Source organism: Macrotis lagotis, chromosome 1 (assembly GCF_037893015.1).
Source record: "Macrotis lagotis isolate mMagLag1 chromosome 1, bilby.v1.9.chrom.fasta, whole genome shotgun sequence".
Lineage (NCBI taxonomy): Eukaryota > Metazoa > Chordata > Mammalia > Peramelemorphia > Peramelidae > Macrotis > Macrotis lagotis.
In genome coordinates, this window is record NC_133658.1 from 833,794,858 (window position 1) to 833,814,275 (window position 19,418).

General features: G+C 33.9%; 1 pseudogene; it reads left to right on the forward strand.

The window, feature by feature from the left end:
* LOC141507364 (succinate--CoA ligase [ADP-forming] subunit beta, mitochondrial pseudogene) overlaps positions 1 to 19,190 on the forward strand; it is a 42,468-nt pseudogene extending 23,278 nt beyond the window's left edge.
* The last annotated feature ends 228 nt before the right edge of the window (positions 19,191 to 19,418 follow it).

Here is a 19,418-nt window from a genome sequence, read left to right on the forward strand (position 1 = left end):
AAAGTCCACAATTCTTTCTCTGGATACAGATGGTATTCTCCATCGTAGATACCCCCAAATTGTCCCAAATTGTTGCACTGATGAAATGAGCATATACATTAAGATTGATCATCACCCCTATGATGCTGTTAGGGTGAACAATGTTCTTCTGGTTCTGCTCATCTTGCTCAGCATCAGTTCATGCAAATCCCTCCAGGCTTCTCTGAATTCCTATCTCTCCTGGTTTCTAAGAGAACAACAGTGTTCCATAACACTATTTGTGTTCACAATTTGTTCAGCCATTCCCCAATTAATGAACATTCACTCAATTTCCAATTCTTTGCCATCACAAAACAAAGCTGCTATGAAAAACAAGTGATGTTTTTACCCTTTTTCATGATCTCATCACGGCCTAGACCCAGTAGTGGTATTGATGGATCAAAGGGTATGCACATTTTTATTTCCCTTTGGGAGTAATTCCAAATTGCTCTCCAGAAAGGTTGGATGAGTTCACAGATCCACTAATAATGTATTAGTGTCCCAGATTTCCCATATACCTTCCAACATTGATCATTGTCCTTTCTGGTCATATTGGCCTGTCTGAGAGATGTGAGGTACAGAGATGCTTTAATTTGCACTTAAATGCCTTTTCAGAGTGTGTTGGACAAGGGTGGTGCTTGGGGAGTGGTTTAGCACCTGGCTCCAGGTATTCTCCAAAATGTATGTCACAGGGGTGGTCCCCCACCCAAGGAGTAATTAATACAGTACTCACTACCTGTGGGTGGTGTTCTGCAAATTAGAACCTCTTCTGGTCCCTAAAGGCATGACCTTCAAGTCTAACATAGTCATTTCCTATGTCCTGCTTCAAAACCTCTGATTTGTTCTATTATTTCAGAATTTTCTTGTCATGGCAGTGTTATAATTCAAGGACCCCATCCAAGACAGGATGCCTCCTCTCTGAAGTATCTCCCTTATGCTTTGGTTCTTACCTCATATCTCACGAAAGTTCTCTGAGAGATCAGGAATATAACTCAATTTCTCTTATATTCCAAAGAGTATCCATTATTGATAATAATTTGGATCAGGTGAATCCAAAATGTTTTTTCTTTTCCTCAGATTCTATACTGTGTGCTTCATACCTTTTCCCCCACCCTCAGATTGGTCTTGGATTTTGGGCTGGAATATATTTTTCGGTATTATTTACTTTCCCCTGGAAGTGGGCTGAGCCTATTTTCTGGATTTTAATGATACTTGATAGGGGCAGTGTATGTGAACAGGAATCTAGATGCACATTTCTGACAGGTCAAAGGTTAAAGGTCTAGTATAAATAGCATTATGCTTGCCCATTCTCATGAGCCCCATGTTTACCGTGGAATTCTAAAAGCAGGTTCCATAGGAGGTACTACAGAGTTTGGTTAATTGTAGCTCAAGGGAAGAACCATGGGTGAGGAAGAGAATAGGAATAAACCTGGCAGGGGAAAGGGAAAAGCACAAAATGAGGAATGGTCTTCTTGTGTTTGAATGGGGAAACAATCTAAATTTACAGTCTTAGAAGGATTTTTTTTTTTGGACTGAGGAGGTTGTACTATATGATCTCTAAGCCTCCTTTTCGTTCTTACCCCTCCAATCTAAATGATGAGAAAATATTAGATACTAATCAGCTGGGAATTAGCTACAGTTTATAGGTCTCTATTTGAAATATGGTAGCTCTTGACTCATTTTAAATATCTGCAGTCTATATGCAGAAGCATTGATAATGATACAGTGGTCTTCTATGGGTACAAAGGCATTGGAAAAAAAAATCTCTGGAACCATCTGATCTAATCTTTGTTCAAATCTCTGTGCAAGCACCCTAGACAAATTAGTATTTGTTAATCAGCGAGAAAGTTCATTCAGAAACTCAATGAAATGAAAGCTCCTCTACTTCTAATCTCCCTTGTGGTGCACTTAAATCATATTTCATTTTTATAGATGTGCCTTATTCCAAGTTCTTATTTATTAGCAAGCAGACATATTGTAATTACAGGTCATTATTCTTAAAAAGCATTAGCCATAGTAACATCGAAGTTTTAAATTTCTCATAAAATTTGTCTGCACTTTTTTTTAAAAGGTAAAATTTGCTCCCATTAGCTTCCATGTCTTTGACTGTGTTTCTGTCTCAAGCTCTTTGTCTGGCTGTTAGGTTTTCCAAGGGAAGGGAAACATTGCAGGGTTCAGATGAATGCACTGTTCTGTAAATCTGCTGACATCCTTTCCCAGGAAGATAATTGAATCTTCTCTGCCTAATAAAAGATCCATGAAATATTAGGCAACAGATTTTCTGTGGGGTATAGAAACATGACTATTAAAGAGGTGAATTATAAAATCAAAGGAAACTTTTCAAAATCATGTGAATTTGGTTGCTCCTATTGTGAGACACATTTTAAGAAATATTCACACATATACAAAAAACATGAGAAATGGAACAATGTAAAGGAACAAATAAATGGGATGGAAAAAACTCAGTATGAAAGGAATCTGTCTTGAATGCTATTCAAGGGCATTTAATAGCTAATGTATCCAAATGGCTTCATTGCAATGTTGACTCAACCATCCTACGAGATGAACCTTGAGGATGGTATTTTGGCAAGTTTCTAATGTATTGTAATAAAAGTTAAAGTTTTAGTTACATTATTTTTAGTAGGAGAATCTCTATGCCTATGTAAAATGTGAGACCCTAGATGCATCTCAAAAATGTTTCAAACTTGAGCATCTGCTTAGTATAAAGAAACAACCATGGAGAAATGAACCATAGAAAGATAAAAGAAATCAATCAACTAATTAACTATTTACTTAATTTTTGCCAGGTTTTGAGTTAATTTCTGAGGATATGAAGAAAAATTTTTAAAAAGTCCTTGCCCTCAAGGAGTTTGCATTCTAATGGGGAAAACCACATCTATATAAACTGATACATTCAAGAAGCATAGAGAATAGGGACAAGGCAATCTCAGAGTAGAAGCACTAGCAATTAGGGGACCTGAAAAGGACTCTTAAAGATGGTAGGTTTGAATGAAGCTGGGGAGACCAGTAGGTGAGGAGAGGAAGTATTGCAGGTATGGGAAACAACCAGTTCAAATGAATATGGAATATTGAAAGTAGAACCGTCTGACTGGCTTATAGAATGCTTGGAAGTGAATAATGTAGTATTACATTTCAGAGAAAGAAAGGAGCCAGGTTCTTCACAACCTGAACAACTTGAAATGTAAAACATAAGAGTTCATATTAGATCCTAGAAATGATAGGATAGGAGTCACTGGAATTTACTGAATAGGTAGGTGATATCATCAGAATTACACTTTAGAAAATCACTTTGGCAGCTATATGGAGGATGGATTGGCATAAGGAAGCACTTCAGTCAATGGAAGAGATAAATAAGAGACTGTTGCAATAATCCAGGCTAGAGGTGTTGAAAGATGGAACCAGGGAAGTGGCTATGTTAGTAGAGAGAAAGGGACATTTACAAGAGATGATGTGAAGGCAGAGACAAGATTTGGCGACTGATTGGCTATCCAGGGTGAATAAAATAAGTCATTGAGAATAACACCAATATTCTAAACATTAGTTCCTGATTAGAAAGATGAGATCCTTGATGATACTCTCAACAGAGGTGTGGATTTAGTGCAAAAACTGAGTTTTTGTTTTGGACATAAATTGAAAATATTCAATGCTTGCAGAGAAAAGCACATTAATTAATATACTGATGCTTCCATCAATTGTTAATTGGCCGATGTTCAGATGAAGGGAGATCTATTATATATATATATATATATACACATACACATGTGTAATACACACATATAAAACATATATATATATATGTTACACACATAAATCAAATATGTATCTCTCTCTATATGAATATAATCATCAGCATAGAGAGAATACTTTAACCCAGGAACTGAAATCACCAAGTAAGAAAGCATATATATAGAGAAGAGGAGTCTTGGAGGATATTCATGGTTATATGTGATATAGATGAACTTCCACTTAAGTAAACTAAAAGTGGTCAGACATCTAGGAAGAAAACAGAGAGGGAGGGGGGAGAGAGAGAGAGAGAGAGACAGAGAGAGAGAGAGACAGAGAGAGAGAGAGACAGAGACAGAGAGAGACAGAGACACAGAGACACAGACAAGACAGAGACAGAGACAGAGAGAGACAGAGTCATGAAAACTCAGAAAGGAGAGAGTATCCAGGAGGAGAGGGTGCAGAGAGAATGAAGACTGACAAATAACTACTTTTCTATATAGAATATTAAGTAACAGTACTGCATAGGTTCTGAGATTTTAAGGAGTTGCATTTTATTTAATCTTATATAAAAAGGTATTAAAAAGAATTTTGTATCCCCCCCCATCACGCATTTACTTCTGTGTTATTTGGTAATTGTTCTCTGCTTCATTTGGCTAAGCCTTGACTCCCCATCTAACTCATAAGCTTCCTGAACACTGAGGCCATGTGCTCTTATTTCAGCATTCAGCATAATGTTGGTTAGTAACAGGCATTCTTTTTGCTTTTTGAATGGAGTTATTATTTTCAGAAGTTATTTTTAGTTGTTTTGATGAAACTGTGCCTGTATCTAAATGTTGAAAAATATTGGGATGAAAAGAAAAGCTTCAGTCTTTAATAAACATGTATTAACTATTTATTCTTTGCAGGGGCACTGAGAAAGTGAAGCAACTTAAATTAGACACTGTCCTTGAATGCGCTTATGGAACTCATAATCTGGTAGGAGTATATGATATAAACACAAAAAGATACAAAATGATATATGCTAATTGCCAAAGGGAGGTGAAATTTCAGTAGAAGATGATCTCAGAGTTCGAATGGACCTCAGTGGTAATCTAGTTCTAGTCTAGCTTATGCCATTACTGACCAAGAGGATCAGTAAAGGATTCATGACAGAGAAAATACGAGCTGGGTTTTAAAATGTGGATAAGATTTCAACAGGTGAAAATAGGGGTTAGCTGATGGGCTTTAGGGACTGACAACTTGAGTCAGATTCTGGGGACAGTCTACTATGATTGAAGCAAGAAAACACGCATTTATTAATATCTGTCAGGCAGGAACTGAGTAAAGCATTGGTATTAGAAATACAAACAAAAGAGAAGAGCCCTTGGTCTCAGAGAGTTTACATTCTAATAGGGGAACAGACAAATGGCAGCTGGAATGTAGGGGTGGAGATAAAGATACCCAACACAGAGGCATGGATTTTTAGCCCAGAAGCTACGAATAGAATCAAGGAGAATGAAAGTAAGGACTGAACTTTTATACAAAATGGGGGTTGCAGAAGCTCACCAATGGGATAAGGGAAGGTCTTAACTAATGTTATTCTAGGTTGAGGAGACTGCAGGGTTAATTGTAAGTTTCTGGGTAAGAATGACCTAGGTGCTAAAGAAAATTCAGTATAAAATAGGAGCAGTGGCTTAGTTTTGAGAACAAGGTGTGATGGATATGGGACAAGGGAACAGTGTGAGATAAGGATGGAAAAATAATTTGATACCAGTTGATGAAAGACCATGAATGCCAAGAATCTGAATTTTATTTGAGAAACACTAAGAGTCATTAAGGGGATTCAAAGATTGGATTGACATGATTCCATTTGTACATGATGATGCCAACAGAGCAAAGGTCAGAATGAAGGAAAATAGATTGTTTTTTGATTTTCTGAAATGTAAGGCCCTCCTAAACAATTTGGAACAAGAAGATAAAACCTAGCCCATGATGCCCAAACCTGAACTTAGCATCTTTCCCTCAAACTGACCTCTCTTTCAAACTTTCCTATTTTTGGATAGGCTTCCATCATGATGCTAGCTCAGCAGAGTACCTGCTATGTAGTCAATGCTTGATACATGCTGATCAAATGGTAATTGTTTGAGTTTGTGTTCTCAGAATAATTCTTACTTCTTGCTCTACTTCATTTCCATATCCAAATTTTTTCAGTACTATCATGTCTAACTCCACAATGTATCTCCTATCCTATCTCCATAAGTTTGCCACCCTAATCCAAGTCTGTATTACCATTTACCTGAACTACTGTAATAACCTTCTACTTGGTCTCCCTAATTCTACTCTCTTCCTTTTCCAGTCAATTCTCTACACAACTCATAAAATAATGTTTCCAAGGCACAGGTCAAGTTATATTCTCTTGTTCAAAAACCTTTAATGATTGTGGGTTGCCTTTTGGATAATATTCAATTTTTTTTCATACTGACCTGTTAAGGTCCTTCACCATTTGATTCCAACTTATCTTTCCAACTTAATACATATCAGTGTTCTTAATGTGTTTGATGTTCTAGCTATATTAAATTACCATCAGTTCAATGATATCTATGTTTTGTGTTTAGTACTGGATGCCACATCTTGGAAAAGACATCTGGAAGATGGTAAGAGACCTGGGCAAAGTCATATGAAGATTGGTAGAGGAACTGGGGGAATTTAGATTTATAAGAGATCTAAGGGTAGCATATTAGCTATCCTTAATTATCTGAAGGACCATTATGTAAAGGAGGGATTTGACTAATTCTGCTTAAACCTGGGGGCAGCACTAGGATAAGTATGTGAAATGAAAGAAACAGGATTTAGGTTTGATGTTAGGAAAAATTTTCTAATACTCATAATGAACTCTATCACAAAATATAGTAGGTTCCTTTCATTGAAGAACTTCATTTAGAGAAGTTCTTAATTTTTTTCTTTGGCATCCCTTTGGAAATGTAGTGAGACTAAAGGACTCTCAGAGTTGTACTTTTGCAAATATAAAATAGAATTCAAAGAATTTATGAGGCAAACCAATTATGTTAAATATAGTTAGCAAAATATTTTTAAAAATAAACTTATTGAACCCCAGGTTAGGAACCTTTGATGGAGGTTGATCACTACTTGTCAGAATATTATAGTGGTAATGTTTATAAAGATATGGGTTGGACAAAATGATATGATACCCTTCCAACTCTGTGATTCTTATGAAATGCACAGAAATAAGTTGAGCTAATCAGTCAAGATCCCCCATTCAGTTGAAGATGTTGAAACAGAAACAATCTATGTGTTAATCAGTTGAGAAAGTTGAGAAAGATATTATGAGTTTGCTCAGATAGATACTAGATGATTGAATCCCACTTAGAATAATGGGAAGTCAATAGAATCGTACATTTCTCCTTGCTAATAATTGAGTAACTTGATTATTCCTAGGGTTTTCATAGTTTTTGAAATACTATCAATTAGTAATGATTAATGATTTCTGTAACATTATCTTTAGCATAGATTTCCATTTTTTTTCTATGACATCCAAATTTTTTAAATTCAGAATTGAACAGGAAAAAAATAAACTAAATGGCCTTTTGGGAAAGCTCTATGCAGAGTTTCTCCTTGAATTATCTTATTGTGTTGATGCATATCAGAGAGAAGAATTCAAGATGCAGGTCATGCAATGGGCAATGAAAATGTGCATGCTGGGTGTGAAGGGGTAAGCAGCACATCACCACTGAAAAATCAGGAAGGAAAAGGGCAGAAAAAGTGGCAGCAGAAAAATCTTGTATCACTAAAAAAGAAGGTGGGCTAATGATATAGCAAAAGGAAGGGATAACAGATAGGTGGCTTGTTTGCTTCATTGTTGCAATGTCAAGAGCAATAGGCAAAGACTCTCAGTATGTTGGATAAAAGCCCCAATAGAAGATTTATGGGAAGACATGAGCAAAACTCACATAGAAGAAGGAGAAATAAATGGATGGATTTTGATTGTCACTATTTGAGAAAGTATCCACAATGAGGATCTCATCATACATTCATCCATTCACATATCTTCAAAACTTGGACTTATTTCAAAGAGTTGTGGGAATGAAGTAAACATAAAAATGACAGTATTTCAAATTGATGAATAGGTAATTAGTGTTTCCCTTTCTCTTTTTTTGCTATCCTACATTCCAATTATCTTAAGATGAACATGAAATTTTGCTGAGGTGACAAGTGGATAATTAATCACTTTAGTTGGAATGCAGGAAATAAATGATTGGAGGTTTAAAAATTATTTAACTGAAAAATAAAGTAAATTTTCAAAGCTCAGCTCAAAATACCACCTCTTTTAAAAAATGACTTATTTAAATAGAATATTAATTTTTCCCAGTTACATATTTGTATATTTATTTAATTTTTTTGATTTCCAAATTTTCTCCTTCCCTTTCTCACCTTCCCCTTAAGATGGCAAGTAATTTGTGACAGCTTAAGTATGTGCAAAAATGTAAAGTATCTTTCAGAATTGTTATGTTGTGAAAAAAAGTAGAAAAGAAACACTAAAAATAGCAAAAATGAAAATAGTAATCATGTTAAACATATTTCTACATTAGTTATGTTGCAAAAGGAACAGAGCAAAAGGAAAAAGCTACACAACCCCCCAGACCACAGAAAATAATATACTTTGCTCTGCATTCAGACTTCATAGTTCTTTTTCTGGATGTGGATAGTATTTCCCCTCAAGAGTCTTTTGGACTTGTCATGTCATTGTATTGCTGAGAATTTTTTTTTGATTTCCAAATTTTCTCCTTCCCTTTCTCACCTTTCCTTAAGATGGTAAGTAATTTTATACAGCTTATGTATGTGCAAAAATGTAAAGTATTTTTCAAATTAGTTATGTTGTGAAAGAAGAAGCAGGCCAAAAGAAAAGAACCATTAAAATAGCAAGAATGAAAATAGTATGCTTTGATCTGCATTCATAATACAATGTTGCTATTATCTTGTAAAATGGTCTCTTGGTTCTGTTCAATTCACTCAGGATCAGGTCATATAAGTCTTTCCAGGTTTTTCTGAAATCCACCTGCTCCTCAATTCTTACAGCATAGTATTCTATTACATTCATTTACCACAACTTGTTTACCCATTCCCTAATTTATGGGCATTCTCTCAATTTCCAATTCTTTGTCACCAGCTGCTAAGATTATTTTTGTACTTATAGTTCCTTTTCCCTTCATTATGCTCTCTTTGGAATACAGACCTAGTAGTGGTATTGCTGGATCAAAGTACATAGTTCCAAGTTGCTCATCAGAATGATTGGATCAGTTCACAATTCTACCAGCACTGCATTAGTGTTCCATTTTTTTCACAATACCTTCAATATTCATCATTTTCCTTTTCTATTACATTAGTCAAACTGCAAGTATTAAACTTTAGTACTGTTTTAATCTGCATCTCTCTAATCAATAGTGATTTAGAGCATTTTTTTTTCATATGACTGTAGCTAGCTTTGATTTCTTCATCTGAAAACTCCCTGTTCATATCCTTTGACCATTTATTAATTGGGGAATGACTTGTATTTGCTTAAATTTGACTTGTTCTCTCTATATTTGAGAAACAAGACCTTTATCAGAAATACTTCTTGTAAAGATTGCTTCCCAGTTGTTTTTTTGCATTGCTTGTACTTGTGCAAACACTTTTAATTTAATATGATCAAAATTATCTATTTTACATTTCATAATGCTCTTTATCACTTGTTTGGTCATAAATTCTTCCCTTTTCCAATTATCTGTGAGGTAAACAATTCCTTGCCCTTCTAATTTGCTTATGGTGTTGCCATTTTTGTCGAAATCATGCACTCATTTTGACCTTATTTTTGTAAATGGTGTAAATATAAGCCTATACCTAGGTTCTGCCATATTTTTTTTCTGTTTTCCCTTCAGTTTTTGTCAAAAAGTGAGTTCTTATCCCAAAATCTGGGGTCTTTGGGCTTACCAAATGCTAGGTTACTATGTTCATTTACTACTTTGTCTTTCCAGTTATTTAAGGGTATGCCTTGGCAGATAGAAACCCCAATATTTAATTTTGTCTACAGCTATTTTAAATGAAATTTTCTACATTTTGCTTTGGGACTATTAGTAATATATAGAAATGTTCATGATTTATGTGGGCTTATTTTATATACTGAAACTTTGCTAAAGTTAATTATTTTCAAGTAGTTTTTAATTGAATCTCTAAGTATTCATATCATCTGCAAAGTGATGGCTTTTGTTTCCTCATGGCCTATTCTAATTCCTTTATTTTTATTTTTATTTTCTCATTGTTAAAGGAAACATTCCTAGTACAATATGGAATGATAGTGGTGATAATGGCCATCCTTGCTTTATCCCTATCTTATCAGGAAGACTTCTAGCTTATTTCTCTGACAGATAAGGCTTACTAATAGTTTTAGGTAGCTACTAGTTATCATTTTAAGGGAGGCTCCATTTATTCCTAATATTTCTGGTGTTTTTAAAAGGAATGGATGCTGTATTTTGTAAAAAAATCTTTTTCTTTATCTATTAAGATAATCATATAATTTCTGCTGGTTTTGTTATTGATATGGTCACTTAAGCTGATAGTTTTCCTAATATTGAATCAATGCTGCATTCCTGACATCAATCCCACCTGGTTATAGTATATGATTCTTGTGATATAATGCTATAATCAACTTGGTAGTATTTTATTTAAATTTTTTGCATCAATATTTAATAGAGAAATTGGTCTGTGTTTTCCTTTCTCTGTTTTAGCTGTTCTTTATTGTTTTAAAAGGAATTAGGTAGAACTCATTCACCTATTTTTCTCAAAAAGTTTAGTATTGGAAATAAACTGTTTTTAAATGTTTGGTAGAATTTACTTGTGGATCCATCTGTCCCTAGGGATTTCTTTCCTTCTGTAATTCACTGATAGGTTGTACAATTTCTTTTTCTAAGATGGGTTTAAGTATTCTGTTTCCTCTACTATTAATCTGGCAATATATTTCATTTTTCATTGTCAGATTTATTGGCATATAATTGGTTTTTTTAGGCGTTTTGCAAAACAATGGGGTTAAGTGACTTGCCCAAGGATACAGTTAGGTAATCAAGTGTCTGAGGTCAACTCAGGTCCTCCTGCCTCCAGGGTTGGTGCTGTTGGCATATAATTGGGCAAAATATTTTGTTACTACTGATTTAATTTCCTCTTTTTTGGTGGTCAATTTATCCTTTTTATTTTTCATTATGGAAATTTGATTTTCCTCTTTCTTTTTTTAAAAATCATATTAAAGAATAGTTTATTTTATCCTATTTTTTACATAAAGCCAATTTCTAATTTTATTTCTTAGATCAATAATTTTTTTTAGTTTTATTAATCTCATCTTTGCTTTTCATGATTGCCAAATTATTACTTAATTGAGGATTTAAAATTTTTTCTTCTAGATTTTTAGTTGTATGCCCAATTTGTTGATCTATTCTTTTTCCATTTTACTGATGTAAGAATTTAAAAAAATAAATTTTCCCTTAAGTATTGTTTTGACTTCATTCTATAAATTTTGTATGTTGTCTCATTGTCATTCTCTTTAGTGAAATTATTTACTATATCTTTGTTCATTGTCCCACTTTTTTTAGAATTAGGTTATTTATTTAGTTTCTGATTAATTTTTACTCTATCCTCTATGCTTTATTAAATGTAATTTTAATGGCATTATGATTTGAAAAGGATGCATTTAATATTTTAGTCTTTCTACACTTGATTTTGAAGTTTGTAGGGCTTAATACATGATCAATTGTTGTGCAAGTGCCATATACCATGGAGAAAAAGGTCTACCTTTCTTATGCCCATTCTTTTTTTCTAGATATCTGTCATTTCTAACATTTCTAAAATTCCATTCCTTTCCTTAACCTCTTTATTTTTATTTTGTGGCTAGATTTATCTAGTTCTGAGAGGGAAAAGTTGAGGTTCTCCACTAGTATTGTTTTGCCATCATTTTCCTCCTGTAACTCACTTAGCTTCTCCTTAAGCATCTGAATGCTTTACTACTTGTAGCATATATGTTTAGAATTGATATTACTTCATTGTTCCTTTTAGCAAGACAGTTTTCTTCCATATATCTTCCAATTAAATCTATTTTTTTGCTTTTACTTTGTCTGAGATCATGATTGATACACCTACTTTTAAAAACTATATGTTACAGCATATTCAGCTATAGTTCCTTACCTTGACTCTGTGTGTGTATGTGTCCCTGCTTCAAGTTTGTTTCTTGTAAGCAACATATTGTAACATTCTGGTTTTTAAATCCACTCTGCTATTCACTTCCATTTTTTTGGGAGAGTTCATCCCATTCACATTTAAAGCTATGATAATTCTGTATTTACCCATTCTGTTTCTCTTCTTTCACTTTTTCCCTCTTCACCAGTGGTGTGCTTTTTCTATTGCCTCCCCAGATCTTCCTTCCCTTTTGTCAGGTCACCCCTACTCATTTGATTAGCCTCCTCCCCTCCGATTTACCTGTAGGATAAGATAAATTTCTATATTCTACTGTTTATGCATGTTATTCCGTCTTTTGAGTAAATTCTGATGAGAGTAAGCTTCAAGCAATACCCACTGCCTACCTTCTCATCTTCCCCTCCACTATGAAAAGTCTTTTGTTCCTCTTCATGTGAGATACTTTACTCCATTCTACTTTTCCCTTTCTTCTTCTCCTAATGTAATCTTTTTTTCTCAACACTTAATTTTTTTTACATCATCCTCTCAAAGTCACCTTCTATCTGTACTCTATACATGTATACTTCTAATTGTACAAAAAAATGATACAGTTTTAAGAATTATAAGGATAATCTTCCTTTTAGGAATGTAAACAATTTGGCATTATCAATTCTCTTATATTTTCTCTTTCCTTTTAACTTTTTATGCTTCTCTTAAGTCTTGAAATTGAAAATACATTTTTTGTTCACCTTTGATCTTTTGATCAGGAAGTTTTGAAAGCCTTCTATTTGATTGAATGACCATTCCCCCCCCCCCCCCCCACTTAAGAATTAAGTTCAATTTTGCTGGGTAGTTGATACTGGGTTTTGGTCCTAGTTCCTTTGCTTTCTGAAATATCATATTCTATTGTCTCTAATCCTTTAGTAATGAAGCTGCTAAATTCTGATTAATATTTGAATTTTTTTTTCCTTCTGGCTGCTTGCAATCTTTTATCCTTGTCCTTGGAGTCTTTTTTTTTTTTTTTTTTTTTTTTAGGTTTTTGCTAGGCAATGAGGTTAAGTAGCTTGCCCAAGGCCACACAGCTAGGTAATTATTAAGTGTCTGAGATCGGACTTGAACCCAGGTACTCCTGACTCCAGGGCTGGTGCTTTATCCACTGCGCCACCTAGCTGCCCCATGTCCTTGGAGTTTTGGAATTTGGCTATAATTTTTCTGGAAGGTTTCATTTTGGGGGTCAGTTTCAGGAAGTGATTGTTAGATTCCTTCAATGTCTATTTTGCCCTTTGGTTGTAGGATATCAGGGCAGATTTCCTTGGCATTTTCTTGAAGTATGATATCCAGGTTTGTTTCTTTGTATTTTTGGTCATGGTTTTGAGGTAGTCCAATAATTCTTAAATTATCTTACTTGGATCTATTTTCCAGGTCAGTTGATTTTCCAATGAGATATTATATATTTTCATCTATTTTTCATTCTTTTGATTTTGTTTGATTGATTCTTGATTTGTTATGAAGTCATTAGCTTTACTTGTCCAATTACAAATTTTAAGGTATATATTTTATAAATATTTGTAAGCATTCTATCTCCTTTTAGAAAATGTAAACTCTTTGAGGAGAAGGACTATTTCATTTTACCAACATGGTAGGTACCAAAATGCTTTGTGGTTGGTTTTCCTGCTTGTGCAAACAAAGACCAACTGGATCTTTTGGTCAAAATGGAATTATAATTGGTTGGGTATAGATCAGAATTTTTGCTTTTGCTTTTCAAACCTGTAACGAATAAGTAGTGTGATAGGTAATGATTAGGCAAGTAGATTTAGAATGAGGAAGTCTTGAGTTCAAATTCTACCTCAGATAGGTAACTGTAACACAGTTTCTTTTGCAAAATGAAGGAATGGGAGAACATGACTTTTTTTCCTTTTTTTTTTGCAAGTAAATGGGTTTAAGTGACTTGCTCAAGGTCACACAGCTAGGTAATTATTAAGTGTCTGAGGTCTAATTTGAACTCAGGTTCTCCTGACTCCAGGTAGATGCTCTATCCACTGTGCCACCTAGCTTCCCCAACTATATGACTTCTAAGATTCCTTCCTACTAGAAATTTATCTTCCTTATTTTCTTCCCTGTGACTGGATAAAATTAAATTCACTGGAAAGCTGGATGAACTAGATTATCTCAGCTTTGTATCACCATAACATAAGAAAAGTGAGCTGCTAAAGGTCACATCTGTCTAAAGTTGGTGATGGCAGTCAAAATTCATAGGATCATAGATTTATAGATGGAACATCCATCAAAATCCTTCTAATTCAACTACCTTATTTCACAGATAAGGAATCTGAGACCTGGAGAGATTCAGTGTCTAATCCTGGGTTAGAAAATATAAGCGTTAGGATTTGAATCTGAAATTCTGATTCTATTGACAGTGCTTTTTCCACTTAAACATGCTGAGTAACTCTCAACTTGGAGTTGAAGATTTCAAAACTTATTAATTCTGCTTACTTGGACAAGTCATTTAATTTCTGAGAGCTGCAGTATCCTCAACTGCGAAATGGGGAATAAAAGCAACATATTAGTTCAAGGAAAATCATGGATGATAGATATCATTCATGTAGTGATTTGCAATTTATGAAGCATTCTGCAATGTTATTTTGTCTTCTCAAAAACTTTGGAAGTTAGGTATTATTATTAACCCCATTTTACAGATAAGAAAACTGACTTGCTTGGAGTTAAGTGACTTGCTTGGAGTAACATAACTAGTAAATGTCTGAGGCAGGTTTTGAGAATCAAGTCCTCCTGAATCGAAGTTCAATGGCTTATCATCTATGCCATCTAATTAGCCTCTGTGACATGTTCTATATATTGTTGCTTCATGAACTATGTTTTCCAATAATATCCTCATCTAAATGCTGTAAATGCTTAACTAAAGATCACTAGTCCTTCACCCTTTTCTGATCAACTCAACTCAGTTCAGTTGTGCCTTAAGTCATAATATCCTGAGATATTTTCTCCTTGCTTTGATGAATTTAGCCCCAAATCTTTCCACTTTCTTATATGTTCTTCCCCTTCATCACCCCAACAACCACCTTCTTCTGTCTCCTACATCATCTAAGGAATGTACTTTCCTTCTATTTTTAGTATCATTATGCTCTGTAATGTTTCTATTAAATTTTCTTTTCATTGAACTCAATGACAATGTTAGGTGTGGTATGATTGTATGTAAAGCATATACAGATGTAAACTATTTCTGTTTTCTCTTAAGATTTACAGATTATTTTGATATATATTATTTAATTTTATTTTCACAACAACCCTGGACAGATCAGGGCTATTTTATCACCATTTTATAGATGAAGAAACTGAGACAGTCACTTAGGGTACTTGCTGTAAGTTTATAGCTGAGATCAGATTTGAATTTAGGTATTCCTGCCTCCAGGTCAAGCTGCACTTCCCACACAGATTATCTGTGTGACTTTGTCCATATCATTTCATTTCTGGGGCCTCATTTTATTTTTCTCCAAAAAAGAAATTTTGGATCAGTTGATCTTTTTGGTTACTTTTAGCTCTTATGTTCTCCTAAACAATTATCCCTCCAGGCAGTTTAGAATACGCTTGCTTTCCTTCTGGCATTCTTCAACTTCTATAGTATTAGACTTACTGTTTTTTCATCCAGATTTACCTTACTTCACAAAAATGACAGGGCATATTGCCATTTTTTGAAACCCTAAGTCTATTTGGATGACAGAGAAAGAGCTGGAGGGCCCACTGGGTAATTGGAATGAAATATAGTACCCGACCCAGAATTCCTTTTAAATGTAAATGTGAAGCTGTTGGTTATACAATTGACCACTTTTCATTTTCACTTTAATTACAGAGCTCTATTTCTTTGAAATCACCTCTCTCAAAAAGGGACTGTTGGTTATTCTATTATCCACTTTTTTAACTGTAGGGAAGTTTATTATTCAAAGAGACAGTTAGTAATCTAGAATAAGAGGGTACGTTATTTTCAAAGCATTTAAAAGACTGTTCAGACTCTTTCCTTTTAGTGGGAATCTATGAGAACACATAAAGAATAAAATTGCAAAATGAAATTTTAAAGTAAAGCTATGACAGTGATGGTGTCAAGCTGTTGAGCAATCTTTATAGGCTAATTCCCTTTGAACTAAATGAATACAAATAGCATAATAAGACCAATAGTAATGATTTTTTACATTTTGGCAGATATTTGCTTTCTGAGATTTCTAGGGGCCTCACATATGCAATTATCCCTCTACTTGGTACTGCTAAGCTTACTTTGTTTTATTATATAGGTCCATTTGACTTCCTCTATATTTATGATCTTTGAATAAGTTAGTTTTTTTCCCCTTGAACAGTGATTTTAGATTAAAGAAGTCTGATTATAAATGAGGGAATTCTCTTCTTTTTCTTTGTTATGCTTAAACTATTATCTGAGTTAGCCAAATCAAACTTTCTAGGACACTTGTAGAATTGTCCTCTGAAAACTTAAAAATAGGATACAATATTAATGTAATTCTGCTTGAAAGGGAAGAAATGGTTTAGTAGAGGTTTGAGGTTTGGGTAATGTCATTGAAATATTCTGATTGAAATGGTTAATTTAGAGTTTTGAAGTTTTTTTTTAAACATTATTTTCCCTCACATTACTGTTGTAATCCTTTAGTAAATTATTCTTTTGGTTCTACTCTGTTTCTATAGCATCAGTTCACAGATGTTTTTCCAAGTTTCTCTGACTGTCTTATTAATTATTTCTTGTTATTTCTTTACATTCATCTATCACAATTTGTCTAGTCATTTCTCATGATAGGCAAAAACTTTGTTCCCTTTGCCACAATAAAAGTGTTGTTATACATAGTACTATCATATAGATTCTTTACCTCTTTTTTTTTAATATCCTTGGAATGAAATATACATGACCGACAGTTTCTGACATTTTTGAACCAAAAAACATGTACAATTAATTAACTTTGGGGGTATTTTTCCAAACTATTTTCTAGAATGTTTGAACCAATTCACAGCATCACTAATACTATATTAATTAGCATTTTTTTCTTTTCTCATAGTTTCCAATAATAACTCTTTCCCTCTTTCTCCATTTTTGCCAGGTTGAGGGCTATGAGCTTGAATTATAGAGATGTTCAATTTGCATTTCTCTTATTATTAGTAATTTAAAACATTTTTTCATGTGGTTATTGCTAACTTGCATTTCTTCATTTGACCTGGATCTATTGTGGAATCTAACGTGGGATCAGTTACATGTATGTGTTTAAGTAGAGACAGACATACAGAGCACATGGGGTGTGCATGTGTGTGTATGTGTGTCTGAGTGTGTGTATATGTGTGTGTGTATAAGAGAGAGAGAAAGATGATAGATGTTGCAATGATTTTTCCTAGTTAATTGATTCACTTCTAATATTAAATACATTTACCTTGAATGCTCAGTTTTTCACTTTCATGTCATCAGAATTGTTCTTTTTGCCATTTGTGATAATCTTCTCACTTTATATTGGTAAGAATTCTTCCCCTTAACCATCAATGTGAAAGTTACCTCCTTCCTTGATAAGACTTTTACATTTCTTATTTATTCATTTGCACTTCATTGTGGAATATAGCAGAAGATGTTGGTCTAAACTTAATTTCTGCCAGATTGTTTCCCTGTTCTCCTAGCACCTTTTTGTCTAATAGGATGTCTTTATCTGCGTAATTATTGTTCTTTATTTATTGAACTCTATGCTTCTATGTGAAGTTGTCTTTGAGTCTTGTTTATCTAATGTGCCACATTGATCAAATTTTCTATTTTTTAACCAATATAGAAAGCTTTTGATGATTACTAACTTATAGTATAGTTTGAAACATGCTACTATTGGATTTTCTTTCCACCTTTCCTTGGAGATTCTTAATCTTTTACTTTCCCAGATGAATATTTTGTATAGATGAATAATTTATTATAAATCATATTTTATCAAACTGAATCTACAAATTAATATGGGTAGAGTGTAGTGGTGCTGAGGCATCAGGGACTGCTACTAAGGTATTGGGAATTTCTGGACCATTGAATAACCAAGACTTCAAACTACAATATCAGCAACAAGGGAAACTCTCTCCATGAATACTTGAGCATGGAAGGGACAAGTGACAAAATCACCAGTTGAAGCTTCTGCAGTTGCCAAAAAATTAGGTTCTAATGGCACTGTGATAAAGACACAAATTTTAGCTACCGGTAGAGAAAAAAGAGCATTTGAGTGTATTCTCAAAAGTGAAGTGAAGATAGTTTTTTCTCCAGAAGAAGCAAAAACTGTTTCTGCTAAAATGTTTGGGAAGGAGTTTTTTACCATGTAAACAGGGGAAAAGGGTAGAATATGAAATTATATTTTGGTCTGTGAGCATAGACATCCCTGGAAAGAAAATTATTTTGCAATAACATTGGAAAAGACTTGTTCTGATTGGAAGCTCTCAAGGTGGTGTCAACAATGAGGATGTTACAGCAGAGCATCCTGTTATTTTGGAAGGCATCAAAAATTAACAAGTCACTAGACTTGGAATTGCCTTCAAATCTTATGGATTCAGTAACAGATAATATGATCAAGTTGTATGAACTATTTTTGAAATATGATGCAACCATGGTAGAAATAAATCCAGTGGTAGAAGATGCAGATGGAGATGTGCTGTGTTTGGTTGTTGATTCTAATTTATGTTATTGTCAAAATAAAATCTTTGATCTGCAAGACTGGGCTCAGGAAGATAAGAGAGTTAAAGAAGCAGCTAAAGCACATCTCAGCTATGGAGGCTTAGATGGAAACATAGGGTGTTTAGAAAATGGTGCTGTTTTGGCTATGACCACAATACACATAGTTATAATAAAACTTCGTGGAGACACTCCAGTCAATTTTCTTGATATTGGTGGTGGTGCTTTAGTTGATCAAATGACAAAAGCATTTAAACTTATAATTTCAGATAAAAAGTACTGGTTATTCTAGTTAATATTTTTTGAGGAATCATAAAATGTGATGCTATTGCACAAAGTACAGTCAAGACAGTAAAGGATTTAGAAATTAAAAGATCTATTGTGTTATGGTTACAAGGTATAGGAATTGGTGTTGCTGAAGCACTGATAGCATCTTGTTTGTTTTGAACTGGATTAAGCTGCTAATATGGTGATAAAACTCTCAGAAATAGTCATCTTAGTTGAACAAGCTCAAGTAGATGTGAAGTTTCAATTGCCATACTGATATGCAATTGCAATGACTTACCCAAAGTATTCAGTGTTCTGTATTCTTTTTTTTCCCTTTACTGTAGTTGAGGTTTTAATTGCCTTCTGGATGCACAAACTTTAAAATATTTGATCTATATTAATTTTACCACCCATAATGGTCAATTCAAGTGAAGAAAGTGTAATGTAGAAATATGGCCTCTTTTAATTGTAGCCTCCTTCAGTTTCTGCTACAAAATATCACAAA